Source organism: Bos indicus, chromosome 3, assembly GCF_029378745.1.
Source record: "Bos indicus isolate NIAB-ARS_2022 breed Sahiwal x Tharparkar chromosome 3, NIAB-ARS_B.indTharparkar_mat_pri_1.0, whole genome shotgun sequence".
Lineage (NCBI taxonomy): Eukaryota > Metazoa > Chordata > Mammalia > Artiodactyla > Bovidae > Bos > Bos indicus.
The window spans coordinates 109,377,549-109,393,248 of NC_091762.1; positions in this window are offsets into that span (position 1 = coordinate 109,377,549).

Consider the following 15,700-nt stretch of genomic DNA (forward strand, 5'->3'; position numbering starts at 1 on the left):
ACACTAGGACCACAGCCTTGTCTAACTCAATGAAACTAAGCCATGCCCATGAGGCCACCCAAGATGGGCGGGTCATGGTGGAGAGGTCTGACAGAATGTGGTCCACTGGAGAAGGGAATGGCAAACCACTTCAGTATTCTTGCCTTGAGAACCCCATGAACAGTATGAAAAGGCAAAATGATAGGATACTGAAAGAGGAACTCCCCAGGTTGGTAGGTGCCCAATATGCTACTGGAGATCAGTTGAGAAATAACTCCAGAAAGAATGAAGGGATGGAGCCAAAGCAAAAACAATACCCAGTTGTGGATGTGACTGGTGATAGAAGCAAGGTCTGATGCTGTAAAGAGAAATATTGCATAGGAACCTGGAATGTCAGGTCCATGAATCAAGGCAAATTGGAAGTGGTCAAACAAGAGATGAGAAGACTCTATACATGGACATCACCAGATGGTCAACACCAAAATTAGATTGATTATATTCTTTGCAGCCAAAGATGGAGAAGCTCTATACAGTCAGCAAAAACAAGACCAGGAGCTGACTGTGGCTCAGATCATGAACTCCTTATTGCCAAATTCAGACTGAAATTGAAGAAAGTAGGGAAAACCACTAGACCATTCAGGTATGACCTAAATCAAATCCCTTATGATTATACAGTGGAAGTGAGAAATAGATCTAAGGGCCTAGATCTGATAGATAGAGTGCCTGATGAACTATGGACTGAGGTTCATGACATTGTACAGGAGACAGGGATCAAGACCATTCCCATGGAAAAGAAATGCAAAAAAGCAAAATGGCTGTCTGGGGAGGCCTTACAAATAGCTGTGAAAAGAAGAGAAGCGAAAAGCAAAGGAGAAAAGGAAAGATATAACCATCTGAATGCAGAGTTCCAAAGAATAGCAAGGAGAGATAAGAAAGCCTTCCTCAGTGATCAATGCAAAGAAATAGAGGAAAACAATAGAATGGGAAAGACTAGAGATCTCTTCAAGAAAATTAAAGATACCAAGGGAACATTTCATGCAAAGATGAGCTCGATAAAGGACAGAAATGGTATGGACCTAACAGAAGCTGAAGATATTAAGAAGAGATGGCAAGAATACACAGAAGAACTGTACAAAAAAGATCTTCATCACACACGATGGTGTGATCACTGACCTAGAGCCAGACATCCTGGAATGTGAAGTCAAGTGGGCCTTAGAAAGCATCACTACGAACAAAGCTAGTGAAGGTGATGGAATTCCAGTTGAGCTATTTCAAATCCTGAAAGATGATGCTGTGAAAGTTCTGCACTCAATATGCCAGCAAATTTGGAAAACTCAGCAGTGGCCAGAGGACTGGAAAAGGTCAGTTTTCATTCCAATCCCAAAGAAAGGCAATGCCAAAGAATGCTCAAACTACTGCACAATTGCACTCATCTCACACGCTAGTAAAGTAATGCTCAAAATTCTCCAAGCCAGGTTTCAGCAATACGTGAACCATGAACTTCCAGATGTTCAAGTTAGATTTAGAAAAGGCAGAGGAACCAGAGGTCAAATTGCCAACATCCACTGGATCATGGAAAAAGCAAGAGAGTTCCAGAAAAACATCTATTTCTGCTTTATTGACTATCCCAAAGCCTTTGACTGTGTGGATCACATGAAACTGTGGAAAATTCTGAAAGAGATGGGCATACCAGACCACCTGACCTGCCTCTTGAGAAACCTGTATGCAGGTCAGGAAACAACAGTTAGAAATGGACATGGAACAACAGACTGGTTCCAAATAGGAAAAGGAGTATGTCAAGGCTGTATATTGTCACCCTGCTTATTTAACTCATATGCAGAGTACATCATGAAAAATGCTGGACTGGAAGAAGCACAATCTTGGAATCAAGATTGCCAGGAGAAATATCAATAACCTCAGATATGCAGATGACACCACCCTTATGGCAGAAAGTGAAGAGGAACTAAAAAGCCTCTTGATGAAAGTGAAAGTGGAGAGTGAAAAAGTTGGCTTAAAGCTCAACATTCAGAAAACGAAGATCATGGCATCTGGTCCCATCACTTCATGGGAAATAGATGGGGAAACAGTGGAAACAGTGTCAGACTTTATTTTTTGGGGCTCCAAAATCACTGCAGATGGTGACTGCAGCCATGAAATTAAAAGACGCTTACTCTTTGGAAGGAAAGTTATGACCAACCTAGATAGCTTATTGAAAAGCAGAGACATTACTTTGCCAACAAAGGTTCGTCTAGTCAAGGCTATGGTTTTTCCAGTGGTCATGCATGGATGTGTGAGTTGGACTGTGAAGAAAGCTGAGCACCGAAGAATTTGATGCTTTTGAACTGTGGTGTTGGAGAAGACTCTTGAGAGTGTCTTGGACTGCAAGGAGATCCAACCAGTCCATTCTGAAGAAGATCAGCCCTAGGATTTCTTTGGAAGGAATGATGCTAAAGCTGAAACTCCAGTACTTTGACCACCTGATGCGAAGAGTTGACTCCTTGGAAAAGACTCTGATGCTGGGAGGGATTGGGGGCAGGAGGAGAAGGGGACGACAGAGGATGAGATAGCTGGATGGCATCACTGACTCGATGGACATGAGTCTGAGTGAACTCCGGGAGTTGGTGATGGGCAGGGAGGCCTGGCGTGCTGCGATTCATGGGGTCAGAAAGAGTCGGACATGACTGAGCGACTGAACTGAACTGAAACTATGGAACAAAGAAAATAAAATTATGTTAATTAGGGCTGCTTAAATTGTATCTTTTGCAGATTTTTTTTCTTTTTTTAATTTTTATATACATATATATTTTTTCATTGAAATATAGTTGATTTACAATGCTGTGTTAGTTTCAGGTGTACAAAACTTCCTAGTTTCTAGAACTGAGAAATTCAAGTCTATTGTTTAAGGCAGCCATCCTACGTATTTATTATGGCAGCCCAAGGAGACTAAGACACGGCCCCAGCTACATCAAGCCTCACATGCCTGAGGGAACTGCTCTCTTGCTCAGAACCCTCTACTGACTCCAGATTGCCTGAGATCAAGTCCAAGCCCCTTGGCAGAGCCTCCCTCCCCACCATTCTCCTTTATCTTGGCCTCATCTCTCACCACCTCTCCTCACAGCCAGTCCCCACATCAACCCTCCAGTCACAGGCATCCACCTGCAGTTACTATTAATAAATTCTCTTTCCCCTCCCAGGTCTCCACACCTTTGCTTGGGCTGTTCATCTATCTGGAACACACCCCGTCTTCCAGGCCCCTCCTGTCTTTAACAGTCATCCTTCAAGTCTCAAAGCCCTGCACGTCTCATTCCCCTCTCCCCCTACCCCATCCTCTGATTCTCAGGGCACTTATAACCTGCTGACTCTGAATGTCTGTTATTTCTGCTCATGTGTCCCCTACAAAGGATGAAAGCTCTCTGAAGGCAGTAACCACAGCGTTTACTCTTAGTCTCCTTGGCCCAGAACAGTGCCCAGCCCACAGACTCACTCTTTACCCAGAGTGCCCAGCCATTTCTGACCTGCAGTGGTTTTCAGTCCATGCACAGCAGATAGATGATTCTCTCAAGGACTTCCGGCCTTCCTTGATCCTCTGCTCCAACAGCTTCTCTACAACCCTTGAGTGGGTGCTTAAGGTAAAGTTGGATGAAATAGAGTTGGCAAGGTGCCTTCTAGTAATGAGCATCTATGGGGCTTGCTATGCAGCGTCGTTTGATAAAAGGACCCCCTTTAGCCCTTGAGAAGCCCCCTTCTCTCACTCTCTACCCACCGGTTTGGGAGGATAATACCTCCAGTTTCCAGGAGTAGGCATGTGACCCAGGACTGAATGATATTGAGTCACTGCATCTCCCAGCCTTGGTGCCTGATTCAAGGACACCAGCTAGTCCAATGAGACTCAGCCCAGGACTTGTGTGGACCAAAGAGGAGAGAGAGATTCTCCTTCTGGGCAGATAGCTGAATGGGCAGAATATAAGGTTGGAGTGTCCAGGGACTGTGCAAGGAGAGAGATGGGTTAGAAATGAAGGACATGAGAACAGTTCCCCAGTGACATTGACAGAGTTCTGGATCCCACCTGGAAGGAAGCCAAGTCTACTCTACTCTACACCCTGGCTTTTCCATTTTAGGTGAGCCAAGAAAACCCCCACTCAAATTTGTTTAGTCTTGATAAGCCAGCTTAAGGGGGTTTCTGTGACTACAGCCAAAAGACTTGATTGATGCCTTTACACTTTGGCACAAAAATTTCACTTCTAGGAATTTGTCCTAAGGAAATAGACTGACACAGACAAAGGTTTATTAACAAAGATGTTCACTGATGGTGTGCCTTCTGAGACCCACTCAGACCACAACCTCCCATCCAGAAAACCTCCCTCCAAACCCTAGACTGGACGAGACTCTCCCAGTTATGTTCAACCTCCTACCCAGAGGTCCATGTGGTGAACAGCATCCTATGCAGCAAGAATGTCCCCACCCCCTCAGCTTGCTAAAGGAGGTCACATTCCCAGGCATTCTTAAATGACAATAACTTGGACCATCCACCATCTCCTGCCCTCACAAGAACCTAGCTCACCTCAAAGTGCCCCCAGTGAGCTGCCCGATATTTCTACAGGAACACACCCCACCATCTTCCCCTGACCCGCTTCCACAAGCAGCAACACCATCTCATATCACCACTGCTGGGGGGCTGGGCAGCCGCTTCTAGCCACTCATACCAACTCTCCAAAGCAGTCCCCAACCTCCCCTTTGCCGTTCGGTCCTAAACAGGAGGCTCTTTTGTCACAGCTGAGAGCAGACCATGGTGAGTTCTTTGTTGCTTATTTGTTAGCTCAGATGGTAAAGAATCTGCCTGCAATGCAGGAGACCCAGGTTGGATCCTAGGTTGGGAAGATCCCCTGGAGGAAGAAATGGCAACTCACTCTAGTATTCTTGCCTGGGAAATCCCGTGGAGAGAGGAGCCTGGCAGGCTACAGTCCATGGGGTCACAAAGAGCTGGACACAACTGAGCGACTGACAAAGTGGATTTACAACATTGTGATAGTTTCAGGTATACAGCACAGTGAATATATATATTTTTTAATTTTTCAAATTCCCTTCCCTTGTATTTTATTACAAAATATCAAATGTAGTTCCCTGAGCTATATGGTAGGTCCTTGTCAGTTATCTATTTTATATATAGTTTTTTGTGTGTATAGTGATGAACAGAACTTGATGTTTAATGAAGCTCCACTGGAGGTTTGAGGATACAGAAGGGAAGCTCCACACAGAGTAGCAACAGGTTGGATCTGTGGGATCAGTACACACATCCCTTAATGGATGTTTTCTGCCTGGCTTCCTCCTGTCTCCACCAGGCAGAGGTCAGCTCAACTCAGTCCAGACCCAACTGACATAAAGCCCAGAGGAAAAGGTGACCCTCTTTCCCTCTCTTCAAGACCCACCACCCCAGTCCTCATTTTCCCTCCTAGGACCAGTCACTTCCCCAGTGGTTGACAGAGGAATGCTGAGCCTAGAAGAAGGTCCTTTTCCAAGATCACACACCATCCAGGCTGAGCTGGATGCTTGGTCCAGAAAAGTGAGTGTTGTGATGGGTAAGGGAATCACAGCTGCAGCTGGATGGATGGGAGGCTCTTTATCCAGGATAGGACGGGTGACAGCAGGCCCTGCTCAGGCCCTGGCTGGGCCCTGATGCTGCCACTACCCCATGGAGACATCAGAGCCAAAGGTCAGCCCAAGGAGATCAGCAGGCTGCCTGCACACCCAGAGCAGACCATGGGCTGGAAGGAAGTCACTGATTGTCCAGAGATCATCTCAGGAACGAGTGGAGGAAGCCAGAAGAAGCAGCCCAGCCCATCAGCTGCCTTTGGAGAGCTCATCTCTACAGAATTATGCAGCCTTCTCAGGCACACATCTGTTAATTATTAATGCATTCTCTGCCTGCTGGGGACCCATGCTGGGGATGACCAAGAAGGGCAAGGAGTGTTTCAGTTAACAAGGAAATTGGGCAGAATGTGGATCCAAAAACTGGAAAGCCTATATAATACCTTCTTTACCCCCACCTTTGCCGCACTCCTGGCTCCTCTCTGGGACAAGGCCAGGGGGTGGGTTGTCCCTGTCTGAACTCCTTCAGCCCTATCCCTTCAAGCCCTATGATTTCTTCAGGCTTGGTGGTCACCTAGCGTAGCCATATGGAGGCCTGAGTCCCCAGTGTCCTAGGCCCCTCTCCCCATGGAGTTCGTTCCAGTCTCTGGCACCCAGGTGGTATCTCTTGGACACTGTTCCTGGTGCCAGCAGAGCCTACAGAGGTGTGAGCTGGGCCAGGCCCAGCCATGACTGACAAAAAAGCCAGTGTTGAAGACTGACCTTGTTTATAATCAGATAGAAAAATTACAAGCAGGTAGGTCCAAAAGTTCCAAATATATTGTCACCCTGCTTATTTGACTTCTATGCAGAGGACATCACGAGAAACGCTGGGCTGGAAGAAGCACAGCTGGAATCAAGATTGCTGGGAGAAATATCAATAACCCCAGATATGCAGATGACACCGCCCTTATGGCAGAAAGTGAAGAGGAACTCAAGAGCCTCTTGATGAAAGTGAAAGTGGAGAGTGAAAAAGTTGGCTTAAAGCTCAACATTCAGAAAACTAAGATCATGGCATCTGGTCCCATCACTTCATGGGAAATAAATGGGGAAACAGGGATAACAGTGGCTGACTTTATTTTGGGGGGCTCCAGAATCACTGCAGATGGTGACTGCAGCCATGAAATTAAAAGACACTTACTCCTTGGAAGGAAAGTTATGACCAACCTAGATAGCATATTCAAAAGCAGAGACATTACTTTGTCCACAAAGGTCCATCTAGTCAAGGCTATGGTTTTTCCAGTGGTCGTGTATGGATGTGAGAGTTGGACTGTGAAGAAAGCTGAGCACCGAAGAATTGATGCTTTTGAACTGTGGTGTTGGAGAAGACTCTTGAGAGTCCCTTGGACTGCAAGGAGATCCAACCAGTCCTTCCTAAAGGAGATCAGTCCTGGGTGTTCATTGGAAGGACTGATGCTGAAGCTGAAACTCCAATACTTTGGCCACCTCATGCGAAGAGTTGACTCATTTGAAAAGACACTGATGCTGGGAAAGATTGAGGGCAGGAGAAGGGGACGACAGAGGATGAGATGGTTGGATGGCATCACCGACTCAATGGACATGGGTTTGGGTGGACTCCGGGAGTTGGTGCTGTGATTCATGGGGTCGCAAAAAGTTGGACACGACTGAGCAACTGAACTGAACTGAGGTCAAAAAGAACCAAGGAGGAGCCACTCTGTCTGTGTTTAAACACTAGGTTGAGACAAATTTTTTTTCTTACTAGAAAGGAGAAAAACCCAGAAGTATAGGCTATGAAATACATTGCAATATAAAAAAGTGGTCATATCATGCTATACTATTAATAATAGTGTGATATGAAAGAGGACTCGTATGAAAACAATTTACTAAGGGAAACAGAAGGTGATTTTAGAAAGGCTTGGGCTTTTGTTTTGAATCATTTTTTTTAAATTGACTCTCTCCTTTCTGTTCCTAGAGTCTTACTTTTTCCAGTGTGTCTTATACATGAAATGAAATAGTTTGTAGTCTTTGAATCTGTATTCTTTAACTTAGTGTAAGAATCTTCATTAGGAGACTATCAAGACCAAAAAAAAAAAATCTGAAAATGGAATTGGTGATGTGACGAGAAGATTTTAAGGAAAAGACAACAGGGTTTAAAAAGTATTACAAAAGAGAAATGACAGGTAAGGAAGATAAATAACTGAGATTTGATATATAAATCATTAGTGTTTCTAAAACACATACAAAAACAGAACCAAAGCAATGATCAAAGACACAATAGATGATATGTGTTTTGTTAGAAAACTGAGTCTATAGTTTAAAATCTCTAAATAGCAATACAAATATTGAAAAAAGCAAAGCCTACACATATCCTCATTAAATTTCATTTTTTACCATAAAAATATTATCCACAAAGCTGGCCTAAACAAAACAAAGTCGGTTCCTGCAAAGAAAAAACAAAATCAAGTTTTTGTGCTCTAGAACTATGCTGTTCAATGCAGGGGTCTCTATCCACACACCTACTGAACACTTAAAATGTGGCTGACCTGAACTTAAATATGTTAAAAGTGTAAAATACACACAATGTTTGAATACATATTACAAAATGAAATATTGTAAAGTATCTCAAGAACTTTATACTTATTACATGCTGAAATAACTGTATTTGGGATATGCTGAATTCAATAAAATAAATTAATTTTACCTGTATCTTTTCACTTTTTAAATATGTATACCAGAAAATTTTTAATTACATATATGGTTGCTCTAAAGCAGTGGCTGGCAAGCTATGGCCTGTCATAAATATAGTTTTATTGCAACACTGTCACACTCATCTGTTTCCCTATCTCTGTGCTCTTCTAGATTACAGTAAGGTTGAGCAGCTGCAGCAGAGATCAGATAGCCTGCAAAGCATAAAGTATTTGTAATCGAGTCATTTTCAGAAAGTTTGGCAATCTCTGCACCAAAATATCGTGTGAAAATTTCAAACACGTTTTGAGATTAAAAGGTAGTGTAATGTCTAGAGAGAGTCAAATTCTCATTTAAATGTGTTTTTCCTCTTTCAAATTGGCAGAGATCTATTTTCCTCCTTTTGTCTTTTGTCTTTTTCTTTCTTTCCTTTATTACTTTTTTTGTTATAAAACCTAGTATAGGTGACAGCTTCGGGGAAATGGATACCCTTATAGCTTATTGAAAACAGTATAAATTTAATCTCTACCTTTCTGGACGGCACTTTGTTAATAGGTATCAATACTGTAGATCTAGGATTCATGGGTGGAATTCAGGAAGATCTTTTATGAACCTGAGCAGGAAAGTTTTGCATCTTTATTTTTACCATATATGCGGGTCAAGAAGCAACAGTTAAAACCTTATATGGAACGACTGACTAGTTCAAAATTGGGAAAGGAGTACGTCAAGGCTGTATGTTGTCACCCTGATTATTTAACTTATATGCAGAATATATCATGTGAAAAGCCAGGCTGGATGAAGCACAGTCTGGAATCAAGATTGCCAGGAGAAATATCAACAACCTCAGATATGCAGATGATACCACTCTAATGGCAGAAAGTGAAAAGGAACTAAAGAGCTTCTTGATTAGAGTGAAAGAGGAGAGTGAAAACCTTGCTTAAAACCCAACATTTAAAAAATTAAGATCATGGCATCCAGTTCCATCACTTCAAGGCAAATAGAAGGGGGAAGGTGGAAGAAATGACAGATTTTATTTTCTTGGGCTCCAAAATCACTGCGGACAGTGACTGCAGCCATGAAACTAAAAGACATTTGCTCCTTGGAAGGAAAGCTATGATAAACCTAAACAGAGTATTAAAAAGCCGAGACATCACTTTGCCAACAAAGGACCATATAATCAAAGCTATGGCTTTTCCCATAGTCTTATACGGATGTAAGAGTTGGACCATAGAGAAGACTGAGTGCCAAAGAATCGATGCTTTTGAATTGTGGTGCTGGAGAAGACTCCTGAGAATCCTTTGGACTGAAAAGAGATCAAAGCAGTCAATCCTAAAGGAAATCAACCCTGTATCTTCATCGGAAGGACTGATGCTGAAGCTGAAGCTCCAATACTTTGGCCACCTGATGCGAACATCCAACTCATTGGAAAACACTTTGATGCTGGGAAAGACTGAAGGCAAAAGGAGAAGGGAGCGGCAGAGGATGAGATGGTTAGATAGCATCATTAACTCAATGGACATGAATCTGAGCAAACTCTGGGAGATAGTGAAGGACAGGGAAGCCTGGAGTGCTGCAGTCCATAGGATCACAGAGTCAGACACAACTTAGTGACTGAACAACAACAGTTTTTTACCAAACTCTAATTGAAATATATTAGATAGAATTTCCTTTAGGAATGTAGGCATGGTACACAGGGAAATAGCCCTGCCATTACCTTACAAGGCAAAAGGAATGTTGCAAAAGTGATTGAATCGAAGGTCAAGATGGAGAGATTATCCTGTATTATTTCAGTGGATCCAACGTAGTCACAAGGATCCCTATACGTGGGAGGCTGGAGAGGCACAATAAGAGAAGGTGTGCTGAGGGAAGAAGTCAATGATGCAGGGCCACAAGCCAGAGAAGGGGACGCCCTCAGAAGACAGGAAAGACAAGGAAGCAGATTCTCCCCCAGCACCTCCAAAAGGAAAACAGCCCCAGACACCTCGATTTTCGCCCACTGACACCAACTTTGGACTCTGACCTCCATCACGTAAGAAAATAAACCTACATTTGTGGTCATTTGTCACAGCAACAATGCTGCGAGGCACTGCAACAGCACATATAGGAGACAAAGCAACAGTAGGATTAGCACCTTGTCACCGATAAAAGTCAGGGATTTTCTTGGCTCATTTGTAGAGATATAAATGGACCGAGAGTTTATCATCAGAGTGAAGTTGGTCAGAAAAAGAAAAACAAATATCATATATTAATGGCATACACTGCTGTTGTTTAGTCACTAAGTCGGGTCTTTTGTGACCCCATGGACTGTAGCTCACCAGGCTCCTCTGTCCGTGGGATTATCCAGGCAAGAGCCATTTTTTCTCCAGGAGATCTTCTCAACCCAAGAATCAAATGTGCATCTGCTACCTTGGTGGGTGGATTCTTTACCACTGAGCCACCTGGGAAGCCCCATTAATGCATAAATATGGAATCTAGAAAAAGGGTTAAGAGGCAAGGAAGGAATAGAGACACAGACATAGAGAACAGATGTGGACACAGCAGGGTAAAGGGAGGGTGTGCAAAGTTGGGAGCAAAGCAGTGACACATATACTACTAGGTCAATATACACGTATGTTAGTATGTACTATGTCTCTCTATATGTATATGTATACATATATACTACTATGTGTAAAATAGAGAGCTAGTGGGAAGCTGCTGTATAGCCCAGGAAGCTCAGCTATGTGCTCTGTGACAACCTAGAGGGGTGGAATGGGGGAAGTGGTAGGAGGGATGCTCAGGAGGAAGGGGATATATGTATACTTATAGCTGATTCACTTTGTTGTACAGTTGAAACCAACACAACATTGTAAAGCAATTATACTCCAATAATAAAATAAGTAAAAATTAAAAATCAGATAAAAGGTTAGTTTTCATTCCAATCCCAAAGAAAGGCAATGCCAAAGAATGCTCAAACTATCACACAATTGCACTCATCTCACCCACTAGTAAAGTAGTGCTTAAAATTCTCCAAGCCAGGCTTCAACAGTACGTAAACCGTGAACTTCCAGATGTTCAAGCTGGTTTTAGAAAAGACAGAGGAACCAGAGATCAAATTGCCAACATCCGCTGGATCATCAAAAAAGCAAGAGAGTTCCAGAAAAACATCTATTTCTGCTTTATTGACCATGCCAAAGCCTTTGACTGTGTGGATCACAATAAACTGTGGAAAATTCTGAAAGAGATGGGAATACCAGACCACCTGACCTGCCTCTTGAGAAACCTGTATGCAGGTCAGGAAGCAACAGTTAGAACTGGACATGGAACAACAGACTGGTTCCAAATAGGAAAAGGAGTACGTCAAGGCTGTATATTGTCACCCTGCTTATTTAACTTATATACAGAGTACATCATGAGAAATGCTGGACTGGAAGAAGCACAAGCTGAAATCAAGATTGCCAGGAGAAATATCAATAACCTCAGATATGCAGATGACACCACCCTTATGGCAGAAAGTGAAGAAGAACTAAAGAGCCTCTTGATGAAAGTGAAAGAGGTGAGTGAAGAAGTTGGCTTAAAGCTCAACATTCAGAAAACGAAGATCATGGCATCTGGTCCCATCACTTCACGGCTGATAGATGGGGAAACAGTGAAAACAGTGGCTGACTTTATTTTTCTGGGATCCAAAATCACTGCAGATGGTGATTGCAGCCATGAAATTAAAAGACGCTTACTTCTTGGAAGGAAAGTTATGACCAACCTGCTGCTGCTGCTGCTGCTAAGTCACTTCAGTCGTGTCCGACTCTGTGCGACCCCATAGACAGCAGCCCACTAGGTTCCTCTGTCCCTGGGATTCTCCAGGCAAGAATACTGGAGTGGGACCTAGACAGCATATTAAAAAGCAGAGACATTACTTTGCCAACAAAGGTCTGTCTAGTCAAGGCTATGGTTTTTCCAGTCATCATGTATGGATGTGAAGAGTTGGACTGTAAAGAAAGCTGAGCACCAAAGAATTGATGCTTTTGAACTGTGGTGTTGGAGAAGACTCTTGAGAGTCCCTTGGACTTCAAGGAGATCCAACCAGTCCATCCTAAAGATCAGTCCTGGGTGTTCATTGGAAGGACTGATGTTGAAGCTGAAACTCCAATATTTTGGCCACCTCATGCAAAGAGCTGACTCATTGGAGAAGACCCTGATGCTGGGAAAGATTGAAGGCAGGAGGAGAAGGAGATGACAGAGGATGACATAGTTGGATGGCATCATCCACTCAATGGACGTGGGTTTGGGTGGACTCCAAGAGTTGGTGATGGACAGGGAGGTCTGGTGTGCAGCGGTTCATGGGGGTCTCAAAGAGTTGTCAGACACGGCTGAGTGACTGAACTGAACTGAACTGAAATTTTCATGTCAGATCATAGTTATTGCAAGTATCTCAAAATATTGTTTACTCTTATCTTAACTTCAAACTGTCAATAGTTACAGACATGCTTCTAGATCTTGATATAAAATATATTTCTCCCAGCCGATTGTTTTACTTAGTTTGGTATAAGGTATTTTTGTCTTATAGAAATTTTAAATTTTGATATAACTAGAATAATCAATCTTTTCTTTTGTGGCTTTTGCATTTTGTATCTTTCTTAAGAGACTCTCACCTGCATCACTGTCATAATCATATCTTCCTACATTTTTTCTAACATTTGTCTGATTTATTTTAAAGGTTGTTTTTAATTTATCTGAAATTTGTTTTTGTGCATGATATGAGGTAAGAGTCTCCATTTATTTATTTTCCCAATGGTGATCCAGTTGATTCAACACTGCGTATATTTTCTTTGCTTATTTAAATGGCCATCTTTATGTTATACAAAATTCACATATCCCTTAACTTAATAAGCATTTATTGAATTCCTACTCTGCCAGGCACTGCTCTAGGCAGATGGACAGCAATGGACAAGATAGACAAAGGAAAGCAGAAAAATAAAAGTGTAAAATAAGATGACAGTGCAGAATTACATGATCAATTTTGACAACAAATACAACTGGATTAAATTTCCCTAATTTAAAAGAAGGACTCTTGTTTTAGGTCAAAAAAACATAAATTCAATTGTACTCTAGTTCAGGAATAGTCAAATAAATCAGAGGAATCGAACAGAAAGCCTAGAAACAGATCCTAGCAGTGGGTCATAAGGTGGGTGCCCTTTCAAACCGTGGAGTAAAAGAATGGAAAAGAATTAGCTAACACATAACGTTGAGGGAACTGGTAGACTACTTGTAGGGGAAAAAAGCTAGATCCTTATCTCACCCTCATCAAAATAAATTCTCAATTGCCAAATGAGTTTAAACTAATAAGTTTTAGAAGAACCAGAAGGACCTATGGGCAAACACTTATCTGATTTTGTAGCGAGGAAGGTATTTCTATGCACAATTTTTTTAGAAGAAAACACAAAGGGAGAGAATGACAAATCTGAAAACATAAAAATGAAACCATTATGTAAATCAAAATATCATAAATAAAATTAAGAATCAATCTGCAATCTAGGAAACTAAGAAATAGTGTTTGTACCATACCCGACAGACAAAGTGCACGCATAAGTCTACAAATCAATAACAAAACCTGAAAATCCCATTAGAAAAATGAGCAGGGAACATAAAAATGAAGTTTATGATAGAAAACTACAACAGCAAATAAATACTTGAAACATTTCGGCATCACTAGTAATCAAAGAAATTCAAATTAAAACAATGAAACATGTATTTCGCTTGTCATCTTAGCCAAGCTTTTAAAAATCACAGTGCTTAGAGCTGGCAAAGGCTGAGTGGAAAGGAACCTCTTTTGCTCTATGAGGGTAGAGAGAATTGTCACAACCACTCAGTAAGGCAATTTATTTATATGGATCAAAGGCTGTAAAATGTCCATACCCTTTGATGTAGCAATTCCATTTATAACAATTTCTCTTAAGGAAATAATTAGAGATGTGTGCAAAGATTTATTTACAAGGAGGTTCCTAGAAGTGTACACAATAACAAAAAAATAAAAACCAACCAAAAACGGAGACAAATTTTTTACAATCCTCTACACTAGGTGATTTGTTGAATAAATCATATTAAACTCATATGATGGAATGCTATGAGGTCATTAAAAAATCACGTCTCCAATCGTATTTCATTTTAAGGGATGATGTCCAAGATGTAAAGTCAAATAAAAATAAAAAGAACACTAGACTGCATTGATCATGTGATAAATCACAAATAAGTCTGTTCAATTATATGACACGTACCTACTGCCACCCACCTCCAACTTTCTGCTGCTTCTGCTAGGTCTCTCCAGTTCTGCCTTCTCTCCTGGTGTCTCTAAGGATATCCCTACTTTTGCTGGTCACTGCCCCTCTCAGCAGTCACCCCTCTCAGCAGGCACCTTGGAAGCAGGGGCTTCCAATATCTCCAGCCAGATCCATTGTCAATGCACTGAAATCTTCTATACCAAAGTGTAGTTGGGACTTGGCAATTTGAAGTAGCCAGCTGAAAAGAAGAGTTTATGGGTTCACATGACCAAACCATTGGAAGCAGAGAGGTGTACTTGGATGGCAGAAATGACCAGAACCAGGACTGTGACTGCCCTCCAAGCCCTCCCTTACCCCACTTCTCACCTCTGCTTCTCTTGATGCCTGGTCTCTGCTCTCTCCTACACAGACTGAGCTCTCCCACAGCGGGGGAGAGGTTATCGCCAGTCATTTCAAGGATCATGTCGCATGCCTTTGCCTTCAAAGAACAATTGATTCCTTCCCCTTAGTTCCAAATTCTCAGGGAAGCTTCCTGAGGCTGGACCTATATGGCTATCAGGTTGAACCCTGTGATTGGCAGTTTCCACATGAACTTTAGGGCTGGACGCAGAGATGAAGCAGTTTTCCAGAAGGAGGAAAGGCTGGAAGGCAGACCAAATTCATCTCTCTCAGTGAAGTGCCAACAGAATTCTGCTGTGTCCCCAAGGTCTTATGGGAATTTTAGTGAAATGCTCCTTTTTATTTTTGCTGAAGTCCCCTGTATCCTTCCCAGGTATATACACAGGAGTGTATGGGGCTGGGCCATGAGAAAATCTGAGTTAGAACCTAGGAGATGCTCAGCCTCATCTCTTCCATGTGGCCCCAAGGCTTTGTAACTAGCTATCATTCATTGCATGCCTCCTGTATGCCAAGCACTCCCCAAGTATTTAAGGTGTCCACAACCAGCCTGGCCAGCTCAGCAAGTGGGGGTTCAAAGGCAGACACACCTGTTAGTATGTTCCCTATTATTTAAGTGTCCACCAGTCTCAACAATAGGATCTGGTGGCTCCATCTTAAGGCCTCTATCCCCATCCCTTCTGAATTATTCAGAAGTTCTAGTTGCTTATGGAGTCAAAAGAGGTCAAACTTACTTTCAAGCACCAATAGAGAAAGAAACAGGATGCCCCTTCCAGCTGAAGGCTGGTCCTGCCTGCAGAGTG